Genomic DNA, 15,684 nt, shown 5'->3' with positions numbered 1-15,684 from the left:
GCGATGAACTTGATTTCTATTTAACTCGAGTGAAATTTGAGTTAAACGACGGTTCTGATACCTTTTTTGGCATCACGTGTTGTTTATTTTGCTCTGAGCAAATCGTTCGGCCGCAATTAGTCTGGTTAGGCTGATTTGCTTGCCTTCGATTCGGGCCTTTCAGTGTAGATTAAGGTCTGCGAAGGAGTGAAGATACCTTTCATTCACGCGTAACAATCACAGCTGTCACATTAATATAATTATAGCAATTAACATTGAAGATCTAGATTAGCGGTTTATAAGTGCCTTTGGACCGGATAGTACTTTTTCAAACTCGGGCTGCAGTAAGTGACGTGATTTAAAAGCGTTTTCCCGCCCGTGCAGGTTTAACTAGAGTATAACCTACCGTCATGACCCCGCCTGCTCAAAAAGGAACCGTTAATTACGTTACTGGAAGACAAACCCAGTGCGTATTAAATAAACAAGCCTGCACTTAACAGATGACCGCAACCATATGGAGTACCGATAAACTGACATTAAATCTCAACGGCAATAATCTATCTAGCGAGGATATACATGGCGTGTCTACTCCACCTGTTGTTATTCGAGTACCCGACACAAGTAGACACACCTTCCGAGCCACAAAGTAGTGGTATCCGTTTTGTGACATTCTCAGAGTACGACTGATCGCGAGATAGGCAAATGTCACGCTTTTCATTTTCGGGCTACTTATTTGATTTATTTACTTTCTTTCTCTAAGAAGTGTGACCCAGTCGCGCAGCAAGACAAATATCGACAACATTACTCACTGTTGCTGTTGTTGCCAAGATTTTTTTCTTCTGCATGCTTCTGTATCGGCCTCGTTTTTCTTCATTATAAGCACGGTGTTTTTTTTGAAAGCAACGTCGACCCACCGAGCTCCCTCCATCTATTCAATATTGACCCTTCATTCGGCGCGTCGTTGCCATAGCTAGCTATCTAGCGACGCGTTCGTCGGTCGGTACGCGAGTCGGCCTGTGTGTACGGCTTTTTCTGCGCGTCGAAACTTTGAGTCAAAGTCAAATAAATATGTTTTATGGTATTCCATCGACAACGGCGTCAATGGCAGCCGCGTCGGCGGTTAGGGCAGTTTCCGACAAGGAGATAAGCAACGGACATGAATGAATCGAGCCAGTCGCCAATATCGGACGAAGAAAACCAAAAAGCCAGGAAGAGACATTGCACAAAATCTCCGTCGCTCTCTTATCCGCAAAACGGAGGACCTGGCCCGAGTGGCAAACGAAGGGACGAATCCATCCGCGTGGTAAAATACAATCTATCATTTCTGCCAGTTCAATAGCTTCGTCAGTTTGATTAGGTTCAGTTCTACGACGGTATAGGGACTCCGGGTGTCCAAATACTCCACACGGTTAGTTAACGCGGTGCATAATAAAATTCAACTGTGTTTTTAAGCTAGTTTAGTGGGTAGCGGGATGATTCGAGCTCGAACACAGAGCGTCTCGTAGTGAGAGTCAGCCGGTTCACGTAATGTCTACCGGCGATATCGGATGTAAAGCTAAACAATAGTATAGCCTTATCCTACTGTCAAATTACTCTTCCATATTGTGTAATTACTATTCATTAGCTCCTAATTTTTAGCAGACGCCGTAGAAGCTCGGAAGTGGGGCTGCACTTTATCACCAGAAAATACTTTTCATGTAAATAAAATTATCCCCCTTTGCAACGGTTACTATTACCAAAAACGAACTCAAAATACACGCCGAAGATAACATTGAGCTTGTATAACTGGCAACCACGTTCACAAAATGCTCTGTTTAGACATTGCTATATTTGTAAAAACAAACTGTTTATACATGCATTAATAAAAGAAGTTACTTTGGCTTAGACTATAGACCGCTAAAATTCGTCGGAGTTCCTCATCATGTACGAAAATATCGCCACGAGCGTACACAGAGAGGGGAGCGAGGAAGAGAGCGAAATTTTACTTTAAAACAAAATGCTGAAAACGCCAAATTTTAGTAACATATCAAACCGCTATAGGAAGTCGGCGCTGTTGTTAACGATGCCGGTGTTCAGCGTAAACATCACGTACCGAAGCCATCAGCAGACGTCATTCAAAAGTAGAAAAAATTCAAATGTAATAGCAAAGGCCACTTAGCATGTTGAGCGATTGACAAGAGTCAACGTCTAAACTTTTCCGATAATAGTCAGACAATATTTATCTTATTTAAAAGGTAGACAAACCATGTGGCCACGTAGAAGGTACCCGATACAACCAAGGCAGAACTGTGGTATAAAACACGCTATTAGTCGGAAGCGTCTCGTACGAATGGAAACGCGAAGCACAGAGTAGAAAATTGTCATAAGAGACACAAAACAGCAGCGTGAGAGAGTACGGCGATCCCTCTCTCTGTCACCTGCCCTGAATATAATCAAATCAGCAGGCACAAGGCACAGACCACCTCGTTGTTTCCTAGTTAGTTGTGGTCTCTCTTTTTTATCTCTCGTTATACCGTTTGCTTGCGAAACCGGTCATGACACGATACTGTTATTTGGCGGGGTTCACGCGGACTTGTTGTAGCGAGCGTCCTTTCAGCACAGGAAAACCGTACCGCCCTATAGGGAAGCTCAGCCTGCAAAAATAGAAGAGGTACAATACCTATCGCCCCTTCTTATCAGTTTTAATAGTGGTTGATTCATTGGTCTTGTCTTGTAATTGCCATTGGTCTAGACGTTAGCGTGCACCACTAATACGGTATCCAAAATCATAGTCGTCCGGTTTATACGTTTCTAGTAAACAGCTGTAATATATCGCTTTGAATTTATCTACAATGTTGTCACATTGGTGCCGCGTCTCAGCTTTTGAAGCGAAACGCTATTACGTCGCTTTTTTCAGACACAACAAACAAATCTATAATAACCTTAAAAGTAGCGCGATGACAAAGGCTGTTCGAGGAAATCTGCCCACCATGATTTAGCTGATCTGATTAGTCGACTAAACTGAATTCTGGTACAATAGCAGATTTGCAGACAATTCTGGGTAGAGACATCGATAGAACTGCCACGGAAAATGGAGCACGCATACGATAATATGCCACGATTTACTAATATATGGATAATTACGTACGATGCGGTAATATACAATTCCTGCATATACGGGAATTCTTCTACGAGTTATCGATAAATATTATAATAAAAAAAACACATGTAGATACGTTCTTAAAAAAGCCCAAGGAGGAACTTATAAGAAATTGAAGATCGACAAACTGAATAGGCACGTACTTCTCATGTGCGCGCGTTTAGGCATGTACCGGTAAGTCAGACCCGATCTCGATATGCAGCTGCAAAAGGTGTGTAAGATACGTTACAAGGTAAGTGCTAGTTAAAATGGAAATGTTTACTAAGCAAAATGTTCCAAGCTAACTTAGTCCTAATGTGTAATATTAATAAGGATCAACTTGATTTTTTTTTATTTTATACAGAAACATTAATTTTATAGTATAATGAAAGCCAGATAGGCTAAGCCAATTGTTTACGTGATACGCCTACCATAAAAACATAAAAGAAAATATTAAAACTTGTAGAACCAACTGTAGCGCGTAGAGGGGGGCTAGAAGCCTCAAACAATGATACTGACTCATGAATGTCCATGTATCGACATATAGTTAATTTTTTTTTATAAGGAATCGTCTCCTTATAGTATCAGAACAACAAGCAAGTTACTCTATGTATGTAATTTATTTACTACTACCTATTTACAAAAGTTACACTTAACTTGATGCTACATAACGCGTCGATTTAGCACAAAAGTATACCACACACCCAGCAGGCTAAATACGAACGAAACTATAACAGCCATTCGTAAGAATTTAAAAAAATCACGACCAGTTGTTTTTTTCTTTCCAAATTGAGATTAGTATTTGAAGAGTCCAAAAACAGCATAGCTTGTCAACCGTAACGTGTTTATTACAAATATCGCATATACTGTGGCACTCTCAAATATACAATACATACGTATTCAGATGCCATAACATGTATATTTAGATGAAACGTTCCGTTTTACTGTATACCGCGGTGGTAGCCAGGATTTCTGAGCTGCGTCTGTGTTCATGTTTCTTACTTGTGGATATTTTCCATTGCGTATCCCTCATCATTCACACGTTCGTCATTCTCCCGTGTGAAATATATGCTGTACGTTAATAAAAGCTGTGGCTTGTTCGAGCATCGAAACCTAGCACCCGCCAATTACAGAGCCGGGCTGGTTAAAGCAGAAACGTAGAGATCAGTAGGATTCACTAGGTCTTCGCCGTACCTGCTCCTGTTACAGCTGCTGCTAGGAAAACTAACAAGGAAAATCGCGCGGGCGGCTCAGGACAACAGGAGGCTGGCCAAAGATGGATGAGTTCAAAGATAAAGACTTTGTTACTCGCTCTTGAAGCACTTTGCTGTTGTAACTGCTATTGGTGGCGCGGTTGCTTCCGTGATTGCGAGATGGTCTGAATGGCTAACTTTGACTTTAGCCTGGTTTCTGGTTATATGCTACCGCACGTGCGTCGGTCTCGATTTCTGGTTAGCACCACTCTATCCCCGGCGGCCAAGCGTATTAGCTTCCGCAACGTCGAGGACACTGGCACCGACAAACGCAATTGCCAGAAGCAAAAGCTGAAAAAGCAGAAGGATGTTTAAGTACATTTTTCGAAATCACAAATAAATAAACAATTTAATTACTAAGATGTATGAACAATGTGTGCAAGCATAAATTAGCTTATGTTGCTTTTTTTTAATTACGATTGATAGGCATACCTTTTCAAATGCACAATATAGACGCTATGAACGAATAGTTTTATAGAAGAACATTTGCTCTATAGATAAACCACGCTTTTCCCTAAAATAGTAGAAACTGCTATTAGGAGTGATAGCTTGACATGACATAGGACAACACGAGTATGGTTTTGCATTAGTCACCAATTGGGCCCTTCAAAGGGCTTACCTGTCCTATCGTCAAATTGTTGTGTCAATTGCAGACGACGAGGAAGGAGTTAATGCATACCATATTTGTGCTTCGTTCAAGAACCATGTGATTTAGCTATGCATGTTCATGTTAGGTGATCTGATTTGTCTTTTTGCATTGTGCTTAGATAAGCGAAGGCTGATATTATATCGTGCATGAGGGAATTCAGTGATGCCATTTAGTCCGCTTCATTTTTTCGACTAATGAACCGCACCGGTGTCAGAGAGCACGCTGTCAGTGCTGCTTACTATCCCCAATGGTGTCCTGAATGCTTAGCGGCGCACTGAACGTGAATCCTTTGGTAACTCTATCCACGAGGACGTACTAACAGCTTCACGCCATGCAGTATTGGACCTGAAAAGACCGATAACTAGAAAACATGCATGGTCTTTCATACGAATAACCTAACCTGCTAGAGGAGGATACTATGCAGCTTCAGTAGAAATCGAAAACATTCACTATTCCCTTCAATTTCTGTGCTGAAACTGAAAATCTGAACGCAGCCTAATTCAATTGAGATAATCTGACAATGACGTTGGGTAGGGATGATGAGACGTGCCAAACGTTTAGTATATTATTATAGAGAAAATACAGTGATTGAATTGCACATACTCCAATAAATATACCGGAGATACACACACTCATGTGTTTATGCACACTCATGTAACTAAATTTAGAACAAATCGATTTAACCATTCTTATAGGCTCGAAATAATCCGTAGCAAGCACGACTCAAGCTTTTTCTGGGATCCTCCATAGGGTTAACCCATATTCTCACTTCAGAGCCCGTCTGGTTTGGCCCTGACATCTACAAACACGTATAGAGTACACTAAGCTAAGCTGTGCTCTAGCTGAACCAATCTTTCCCAAGCAATTTGCTTTTTGCATAACTAACTGACCATGACTGAACTTAGAATTATCACACTCTGTGGCAATTGTGCCCTACTTCCAACATCTTCACCACGGAAAGCCCTAATCGGAACAGTATGTAAGAGATTTTTCTTCCACTCGAAGATCAACACGTTTCAGCTGATAAGAGGACGATAACACGACCGAATAACAGACACTGCTGGCCTTTAAGTGCGCTTCATTCTGTCCACTTGGCCCCGATTCGTTTATCCATGGTCAAGAAATCTCTGGCGAAATGGCGCGTTTGCAACGACGCCTAAAGATCCCGAAAAACAGACTTCACGACCAGAGCAGCTGTTTCCTGAGGCGCTAGTCAGATCCTGCAGAGCTTCTAACACAGTCTCCGCACTGGTGCTTTGAACGGCGAAAGAGTTAGAAGCAGCGAGCGGCAGCAGCGCCATTGAATGCGGCCATAACGGCCATGAGCTAAGCGGGACCCCGCGCGTTCTGCAGAAACTGCTGCACAGACCCCATCTCGGCAGTAGTAGTCTCTTTGCCACCCTGCACGTTCACTACAGCCGGCGAAGTCCTGTCTTACTCCAGCGTTTTCCTCTCGTGCCGATGTAGCTTGCTATTATCGTATAGTTCCAACTGCTTTACTTCAACGTCGAGTTCGATGTTGGATCATCCCGCATACCCAGCCTGAAAGCCTGCCCTGGCCAGGGTCCGGTGGTCTTCTTCAGCAAAACCCTTTTTTCATCTAGATAACGCTCGGGTCCCTAGTTCTGACGAATGCCTTAACGGAGGAGTCGCCTTGTCAATCTCAGAAACGGTCTCGACACGCAAAGAGCAACGAGACAGGGCGGTGCCTTTGGCTGTATAGTTCGGACACCCTCAACGGCTACGTATGTTCACAGAGCGCATAGAAGCGTGTGTAAGTGTGCGGCAATTATAGATTAAATTAGACTTTTGCTTAACAATTGCTGTAGAATCTTGTGACCTTTCTCTTCTAGGCCATCTGTTTAGCAAATTAATCAGCATTAAGAGCAATCTGCACTTTCACCAGGAATACTCTCAAGTCTGAAACGTTTTCCTGGGAGCATCCTAGTAACTTGAGGACCTGAAATATCCCCGAACGAAATTATTGTCTCGCCTCCGAGACCAAATGTGAATCATCATTTAATATTTTAGTTTATCATCAGAATCCTATGAACGACCTTCAAAAAACTAAACGTAAAGAATATTCACAATAGATGTGGCGCGTCAATCGAAGATCTTCTCACCATTTCCAAGGTAACTGAATTAGATCTACCTTGAAACGAAATCAGGCTGACACAAACCGTACAGCACTGAACGTATCAACAAAAGTGAATGACTAGAAGCGGGAATGGCTGCGAACGAGCGACAATCGACGGTCTGGGTATGGCAATATTCCAGCCGGCTGCGACTTTGAGCCCAGCTTAGCGGTTTAAAGTCAAAGTTCGCTTTCTGAATGCAGACGAGACACGCCCATATTTGTTTTCCTCAAAAATCTGCATTCGGTCCAAGCTGTCCTTCAAACTGATTATCGTTGTAATCGTCTTCTCATCAAAAAAGATGGCCTGTTTAAAGCTACAGATTGATTTGTCCAAGTGCTTCATGAGGCTCGTCGTTTCATATATCGTTCTATATTTTGAACACGTTGACGAACTTACCAATTCATTTGCTAGCCTACAAATGTAGAGAAGATACATGACCTCTCGTTAACGCAACCGTTTATAGGATTGTGAATTCTAATTACTTGAATAATAAATCTTTCACATATATATTTCCATTATCGGACTGTATGAAGTTCATACCTGTTGAAGTAGACAGAAAAGCCTCTGGTTTAATTTTAGCAGCCGCTCATCTCTTTTCGAACTGCTGACTTACAAGTATTGATCATGTGGGGGCGTGGTCTCGTTCCCGCCCTGCAGAGGTTTTTCCCGTCCGGTTCATCTTTTTGTCTGTTGAGGACGCTTACTACTCTTTATTAGATCGAATTATTGGAAATCGACGAGAGCGTACCAATGACCACAGTCATATCAATAACCGCTGCGACAACAGCGACTACTTTACTTTAGCGGCACTCGCAATAACTACTAGCTAATTAATAACTCTATTTGCTACCGTTGTCCTTTTCCGTTCCCGACCGCTCTAAGTGGAGCGCCGTTTCGTCATTTCCTTTAGCCATAAACATGCTTCCAGAAACCGCTACGTCCATAAGCGTATATGCAAGACAAAGTTGGCATTTAAAGTGGCAGCTGGGAGGAGGCTATTTATACACACAGAATTTAGCACTGGGCTAAACCTATTGGCTGCAGACATTTTAAGGGGAAGCTTACCGCCGCCATATTTTTTCCATTATTCTAGTGTTAGTCATCGACCGAAGCAATGGCAACCGGCCGAATTCTCCGGGTGTAGAAAAAACTGTTACCTCGGACCCTTTGCAGGCCGACTGCCAAACAGGGCGCGGGGCTCCGATAAATACACGGAATGGAACGTTCAAGTCGAGTTGCCCTTCCTGTGCTCCCCTATCGGAGCTGAGTAGCTGCACTCCGTAGCTTTTCCCGTTTGCGCTCTCTCCCACTCCCTGTGGATCTTCCCTTTCTTCTCTCACTCGCGATGAATTCTCCTCGACTATAATTAATTGAAACTCGTTGGTAACGGAACTAGCATTCATATTACCCGAAGCCCCGAAATCGTGAATGAGGCAAAAAGACGGCAGCGCTCCGTTTAGACGCTGCTACTATTCTATATTTTGTTTTGCTGCTGGCTTGCCTGGTCCAGCTTCATATTGTCCGTTTGTTCTAGGGAAGAGAGAAGGAATGGAGCAAATTTGTTTTTCATAATTTTGCCGCCGGCGGTGGCGGCCCCACAACATCAAACCGTTATTGCTTGGCCTTTTTCGCTTTCGTGAGCGTTGTCTGGATATTTTTCCCACTGTTTTCCTCTCGTTTGTACCGCCCTTTTGTCTTTTCTCCACTTCAGTCGACAAACGGTCGAGAGACCCACTGTCTGCAAGCAGCGTTTCTCTTTTCAAGACGAGAAAAAGAAAGATACGCTTCGCGCGGGATGAGACAACGAAAAGAAAATACGACGTTCGTAGCGGTAACCTCTCCGTGGGAACTACTTTCCAGAGAACACTGGCTAAACGATATGCAGTGGTGCTCAAAGTTCCAAGCAATGTACGGATAAACACACGAAACACTGACCAAAGCTGTGATATAATAGGCATCTTGGTACAAACAAATAGTCTAGCCCACTCTAATTACCTTTTCCCCTTATATTTTAGAGATCCAAATATCGACCGGTGAAGACTGACGAATCAGTAGTTATTATCAATACAATATCAGTAGTTAGATCAAACGCGATATTCTGTTTTTAGCGATTCGGCTTGCGTATGTACATTGTCCAGCCAGCTTTACGAACACTTAACTAACTATTCATGTGAAATTTTAACGGCAAATCCGTGCAATACGTGCTGTAACGCTACCAAGTAACGACAGCCATACAAATGAGAAAAAAATTCTATCCCTGTGCTATTATCCCGTGCACAGAACGCTACCGCGGTTACTAAGAACAGCAGAATTAAACTGAAGGCTCTGCGAGGAAGGAGTTTGGCAGGACGGCACGCGAAACAGCTAGCAACGAATTCAGGAGCACATTTAACAAATAATTTCTATTTGTGTAGCGCCTCATTATTGGGGAATGTTGCCTTATTTTTTTACGATATGACTGGAGCTCTTTCATCATACATAGGTACGACGCGCCAAAGACGGTTGAGGAGGCCTGGCACAACAGGAAAACAGGTAAGAAAATAAAGCTGCGAGTGTTTGAACTAAATTCAGTTATATCCCGAAGTAGGACAAAGTCCTACGAAGACCGATCGTGTAATGCTGATAGGAAACTGTCGAGTTTTTTTTAGCGAATCTAGGTAAAGCAGCCGGCTGTTTCAGCTCTCTGCAGTTAATAGTTGTCAATTGTTGTTGAGTAAACTGCTATAATATTCGAGTTTTCCAACTCAAGTCTACGGCCTACCCAACACTGTAACCTTTAGAACTTACTTCATTATCTTTATCAAAAACGAGCCTTCTATTCAATGGAATAAAGATGTCACTCGAAGCACTTTATCGCACATATCGATTGCATACGCACGGATCGCAGGAGGCCTATATGAGAACTAATAAAGATCGTAACTAACATTGGCTATGGTGGGACCTGTCTGATGAGCAATTCAGATTCAGAGCTCTCTCTGCATTTGGTAAAGAACGCTATTCTCATCGACTTCAAGCTCTTGCCTAGAATGCTATCCGAGATGCATCGACATCACGATACTCGATCCCAAAAAAATGCTTATATGTAACTGATTACGCTTTTTGCGTTCATCGACATATATGCTGTCCGGCTCTTTGGCTATAAAATGTTAGTTGTTCTATAATATAATTTATCAGCTACCGATATCGTGGCGTTCACTTGGAAGATTCCAACCTAAGTCAGATGCTCCCTTTTTTTTTGACAAAAATCAAACACGGAGTTGCTGCAAGAATGCGTCTTATTCCAAATGCACCTCATCAATTATAACATTACGGCACCAAGAGACAAACGCCCTTTATCGTCGGTCCAAAAAGAACCTTACAAAAGTCGTCGGTAGTCGTCCTTTATTCCGCTGGTAATAGCTGTTCGCCTATTCACAATATGACATTATTCGTCCTGGACTTCGGCAGGCCCGAAGTGAATCTTTGTTAGCTAGCTGTTCCTTTCGTTGGCGTAATCCGCGCGGCGTATCCTTGTGTGCGTAACCTGTGTCCTTTGAAACGTACGAAAAACGCAAATAGATGTATGAACGTAACGTAGCGAGCAAAATACCGATTGTTCCTGCGATGAGCAATTAGGTTACTATATAGATTTATTCGGATATTTGTATGGAAATGTAAAGGAAAGAGGCCAGAAAATGAAGTCATAGACGAAACGATGCGTCCGACAAAATCTACAACTAATCCGTAAGTTCTGGGACTAGCTCATTTTAGCATGTAAGTTAGTCATGTAAAGCACAAATGCTTCTAAGCACAGAGCTAATGGATAATAAGTACCGTGCTTAGCGAGCAGTTAACCATGCTTATAATTAATTGGTACTCTTGAACACAAGATGTTTGGTGCAAGGTGGCTTAATTAGCTCAAAAATTTGCGCGGGAAACTTCCAGTTCACTGCAAAACTACATGCGTATATACGAGATATGGTTTCAAATAAAAATAAATCTGTTGACGGACATTAGCAGAAAGCGTTTCTGTTGTCGCTTAGCGTTCCTCGATCATAAAGTAAATAAGCAAACGGCACTGGAGCAGGTAAACAGCGCCGAAGCCTGTCAGTGAGAAGCTTCTCACAATATCTTCAGTATATATGCTGCTATATGCAGGTATTGCAACGCATTCTATTTAGAGAAGTTAACTTGTTCACAGTATAATAGCATTTTACTGTAGAACTTCTAAGTTAGCACGCCTACACTTCTCAGTCACAATGTGAAATTACACTTGAAAAAATAACTGTGCTAAAATTTTTATTCGGTAACATGATTTTCAAATACATACGAAAGCAGAGTATAATTCTTAGATCATAAATGTACTTTTTATGACCTTTGTGCGTATTCGATATCCGTAAGGGAGACGGCCAAGAGAAGCCGAGTGAGTGAGTAAACTTATTCATCTTTTACTGACCAAACAACCACATGGGGGCATATGCAAAGTAGCTTCACAACACTATTTATCTGTATACGTTTTGTATACAGAGTCAACGGTGAACGATGTGACGCTGATAAATAAATCGATCACGCACCGCAGCAGAGGTATCGTAAACGCTTAACAAACGTACTAGTAGTTTGATCTGATGCGTTACTGTTTTTTTTACGGCTCGCGTAAACTTGGAGAAACATGATAGAGGGGTAGACGAGTATACGTTTTTAGTAAAAGAAAGAACCACTATAATGGTATCGAGGTATGTTACGTAGCTTAGCTATATTTCGTTGAATAGAAGCTGTAGATTGAAATTATAGGTGAGGGTAACTTCGACAAGTAGTTGCAATTGGCAGGCCGTCCAAGAATGTTCAGTGTAATCTAGAAACAGCGCCAGACTTATTTTTTTCCGGGAAGGAAGGAAGGAGCCCTTTTCAGAATCATAACAGCTAGGACCCGCAAACCCAGTGAAAGTGCCTTGTAACAGCTAATCATAGCGAATCTTAGGGCTTAGGCTGGTCTATCTGTCATTACCCTTACCTCTCGTGGTGCACTTTTATAGCTATTAAATATCTTTGGGAGAGACTTGAGCTCCATACTCATTTGATCCCCTTAAAATGAATGTTTTTACGCTAATATGAACTCTTTGTCCGAACACAAATTTCGTTGTAATAGTCTCTTTCTTTTATGTTTATGTATCGCTTGCCCGGATAATAATGAAGACCAATGTTAAATATATACTGCTTCGAATACTGTTATCAGAGTTGTGTTGATTACTGTTTTTGTATCTCTTTTTTCCATGATTGTCATTGTTTGGCCAGCTTCGGACGAATGCTATACGACGACCACTGGTATTAGTCGTCCGTAGTGCGCTATACTTCAGCTGTCAAGTAACGAAAAACAGCTTTGTATTTGAAGTTTTGGCTCGTACTCGTCGCTCAGGTCTCGTCTGCGATAATAAAATTGACGAGATATTTCGACGCGGTATTTTTTACACAATAAGCCAATGCTATGAAAGTCTAAAAAATGTACACGAAATAGCCTTTGATCCATCTTCCGCTATCTTCCGTCGGCACTAAGAGCATTTCCTGTTTGCTAGGGCGTAACGAGCTGGAAAGCAGGCTTTGGCACATAATGAAAAAAAGTTGAAGGCTTGCCTAAGGACGAACGACAGAACCGTTGGACTACAGCAAAAGTTATGAATAGATGCTAGAATATAAGGCTCCACTTAGATCATTATTAACTTGGGTAACAAGTGTATTGTGAATGTCATTACGAACGAGATGGTATCTAAGGCGTAGCTAGTTAGTTGGTATGAAATTAATTAGAGCGAAGAATAGCAGATGTGGATTAATGGCGTTTACAAATGCAGGGACGTAGACCATTTCAATTCATTATAGATATAAATTTCTGCTGTTTGCTTAAGGCAGATACTGTAGCAGCAGTGTTCCCTCTCAATTCAACCGGCGTTAATTCTACGACGTAAATACATTTCCCTAATTTATAAATTGCATATCTGGGCAGATATGGCATAGTTATTTTCGTTGTTCTGATTTACGATCGTCTATAGTTTTCTCTATTAAACTGCTACGATTTCGCTTTTATGGCTAAAACGACAGCCAGCCTTATGTCGTCCAAACTTCTTATGGTGGTTGCCTTCTACCCTTTGCCAAAGCTGAAACTTCATATATTCCATACGGTGCGATGAAGACCTTCAATTAACATGTATTGGAATGATCATTAAACGGTCCTAGTCACTTTAACTGGTAGCAAAGTTTATCAAACAGTTTCCTGTACGGCAAGACATATGGCTTTCACACGACCAGCGTCACAGAACACTATGTGTGCTATATATAGTGATTTCATGAGACAGCCCATTTATGACCGAATGGGCTACTGTCGGCAACAGAACCTGCATTCTTCATTATTGCATTGTATCAGAAGACGACAGAAAAGAAAAATGTATTTGCTTCGAAGAGAAGGATCTCTGCTATATTGATAATTTCGGCGGCACTGGCCGGTCATTTGAAGTTAACCTAGCTACTCGACCCAAAGATAGGTCTGAGAAAATCGCCAACGAAAAAGGTGTCCATTGTGCGATTACTTTGACTTCTACCGGCAGAAAGCACCACCCGTAATAGCAACAATAACACAGTCATGTGGTAAAACAGGTCAAACTCCTGATGCCGCATCAAAGGACAACAAAAGAGTAGCTGCCATTGAAGAGTAGAATTGAATCGCACTTAGCTAGTCCCTTCCGCCTCTTCTCGGTCACGTCTCGTTCCCTCCTTCAAGCGCACAGTGGCAGGTCAGCTCGTTATATTCGTATATATCCGAATGCAAATAACCGAAGAACCGAATAAGCATTTGGCACCACTCGATCGCTTCTCAGGAAAAGATACTTGGATGAAGGATCATTGTTAACGAGGCGCAAAATTGTAAATGTTTACTTTGTCCTTTTGCCTATATGATGCTTTAAACAAATGCAATGCGTATTCTGAATTACCTAATACACGGCTCTTTTTTTATGGCCGGTCCAGGTCATACACGCGGATGACACCAAATAACAGGAACAAATGTATACATAAATATGTATTCTCTAAAACCAACCTATGAAGTGTATAAATAGGTAACCCACTTATTTCTGTTTTATGTCAAATGACATTTATCTCCCAACTGAAACTGTATAGGTGCCATTGATGGGGCTAGGCTCGGAAAAAGCCTGGACTTTTACGACACAAGAACTGAGCGATATGAATCGGCACCCTGTTGTCCCCGTCATTACCTGATTATTTGTACTACGTTCCCAAGCTATATGGTTATAGATATATTCATCTAAGTTTGTATATGTTGAGCAGTATACGGCAATGTGTGTGTGTGTGTGTGTGTGTGTGTGTGTGTTGTGCTCAGTGGTCTTCCTCGTTTTCGTCTCTATTTCACTCCGTTGTTCGAGAAAGAAAAATACACGAAAAGGGAAGCCCCAACAGTGGTCGACCCAAACAACCGACAATGGGTAAACCCACTAGAATCGTCGTTCAATCTACACGCTAGCCGAAATAAGAGTACATGGATGGACAGAAGGCAAGACAGATATCATTGTGCTTTGTTTAGGTTTAGAAAAAGAAAGCACTCTAGGCAAGCTTTCCCCCTTCTTTGTTTTGTGTGCCCTCACGATGTCATCGAGACGGGACTCGAGCGAAGGGAAGCGAGGTGTGGCTTTCTGTATCGGCACTGCAACCAATGACACAGATAGTAAGTAGATGGACGTCGCTGGTTCTGAATGGCCCTTTAATGCGTTCTTGCTGTTGTATCAGTGGCTGACGCAAACAACTGTTGTTCGCACGTAGAGTCAGTAGTCGTTTACAGAGTCGCCCCGAATAGTTGACTATTTTGATTAGTCTAAGAGAGCCAATGGCCTGAAAACAGCTAATTCGATAGGACAGCTTTTTATTCGAATGTCACTAGCTTAAAAATTTTGAGAAAGTTACGTTTAAGAGATAACGCAATTAGACCTCTGGAGACACCGATCTTATCGACTGCGCCTTCCAGATTGCATTTCATTAAGTTACAGTTAAATATAGGGCGCTATAACGTAGATGAGGTTACAAAGCCTTCAGGAGCAGCCTTTGTTAATTGGTTCAACCACTGTAAAAGTATTAAATCTATAATTGTAACTTAAATTCTCTGTAATTATAGTTGTGCTAAAATTTTGTAACAACTTTTCGGCTGTAAAACACTTTGCCTACAAGACAGGCTTAGTCTAGAGAATCTTGACAAATTGGTAAAAATAGATTCACTTTGAACTTATTCTACATATTGAACTTTGTAATGGTTCCCGTTTTTGGTGCAAAATATAGGATCTAGTTAAAATAATTAACGGCATGCTTTGTTGTATTTGCTTGATATCCATGATTGATCTTAGTTATGTTTCAGAATCTGGCTAAAAGTGAGGTTGCTTTATCAGAGTGGACACGGCTAAATTTTCTCTCTGTTTTTTTTTTGTGATGTTGTCAGTTACTTATCATAAAATTATCTAACTTTATGGCTCTAAGTGCTGTTCTACTATTTTTCCTTATAGAAATAACAAAGGTCGTATT

General features: G+C 41.7%; 1 long non-coding RNA gene across 1 annotated transcript; it reads right to left on the bottom strand.

Moving 5' to 3' along the window:
• Window positions 1-3,259: 3,259 nt before the first annotated feature.
• Window positions 3,260-10,485, bottom strand: LOC147755401 (uncharacterized). The gene is made up of 3 exons (XR_015328363.1): window positions 5,890-10,485; window positions 4,970-5,344; window positions 3,260-4,641 (listed from the first exon to the last, which is right to left on the bottom strand). It is a non-coding gene; the product is annotated as an uncharacterized LOC147755401 (long non-coding RNA).
• Between the last annotated feature and the right edge of the window lie 5,199 nt (window positions 10,486-15,684).

This window comes from Varroa destructor, unplaced genomic scaffold (genome assembly GCF_002443255.2).
Source record: "Varroa destructor unplaced genomic scaffold, Vdes_3.0 BEIS01000005.1, whole genome shotgun sequence".
Taxonomy (NCBI): domain Eukaryota; kingdom Metazoa; phylum Arthropoda; class Arachnida; order Mesostigmata; family Varroidae; genus Varroa; species Varroa destructor.
This window is presented reverse-complemented; position numbering and strand designations above follow the sequence as displayed.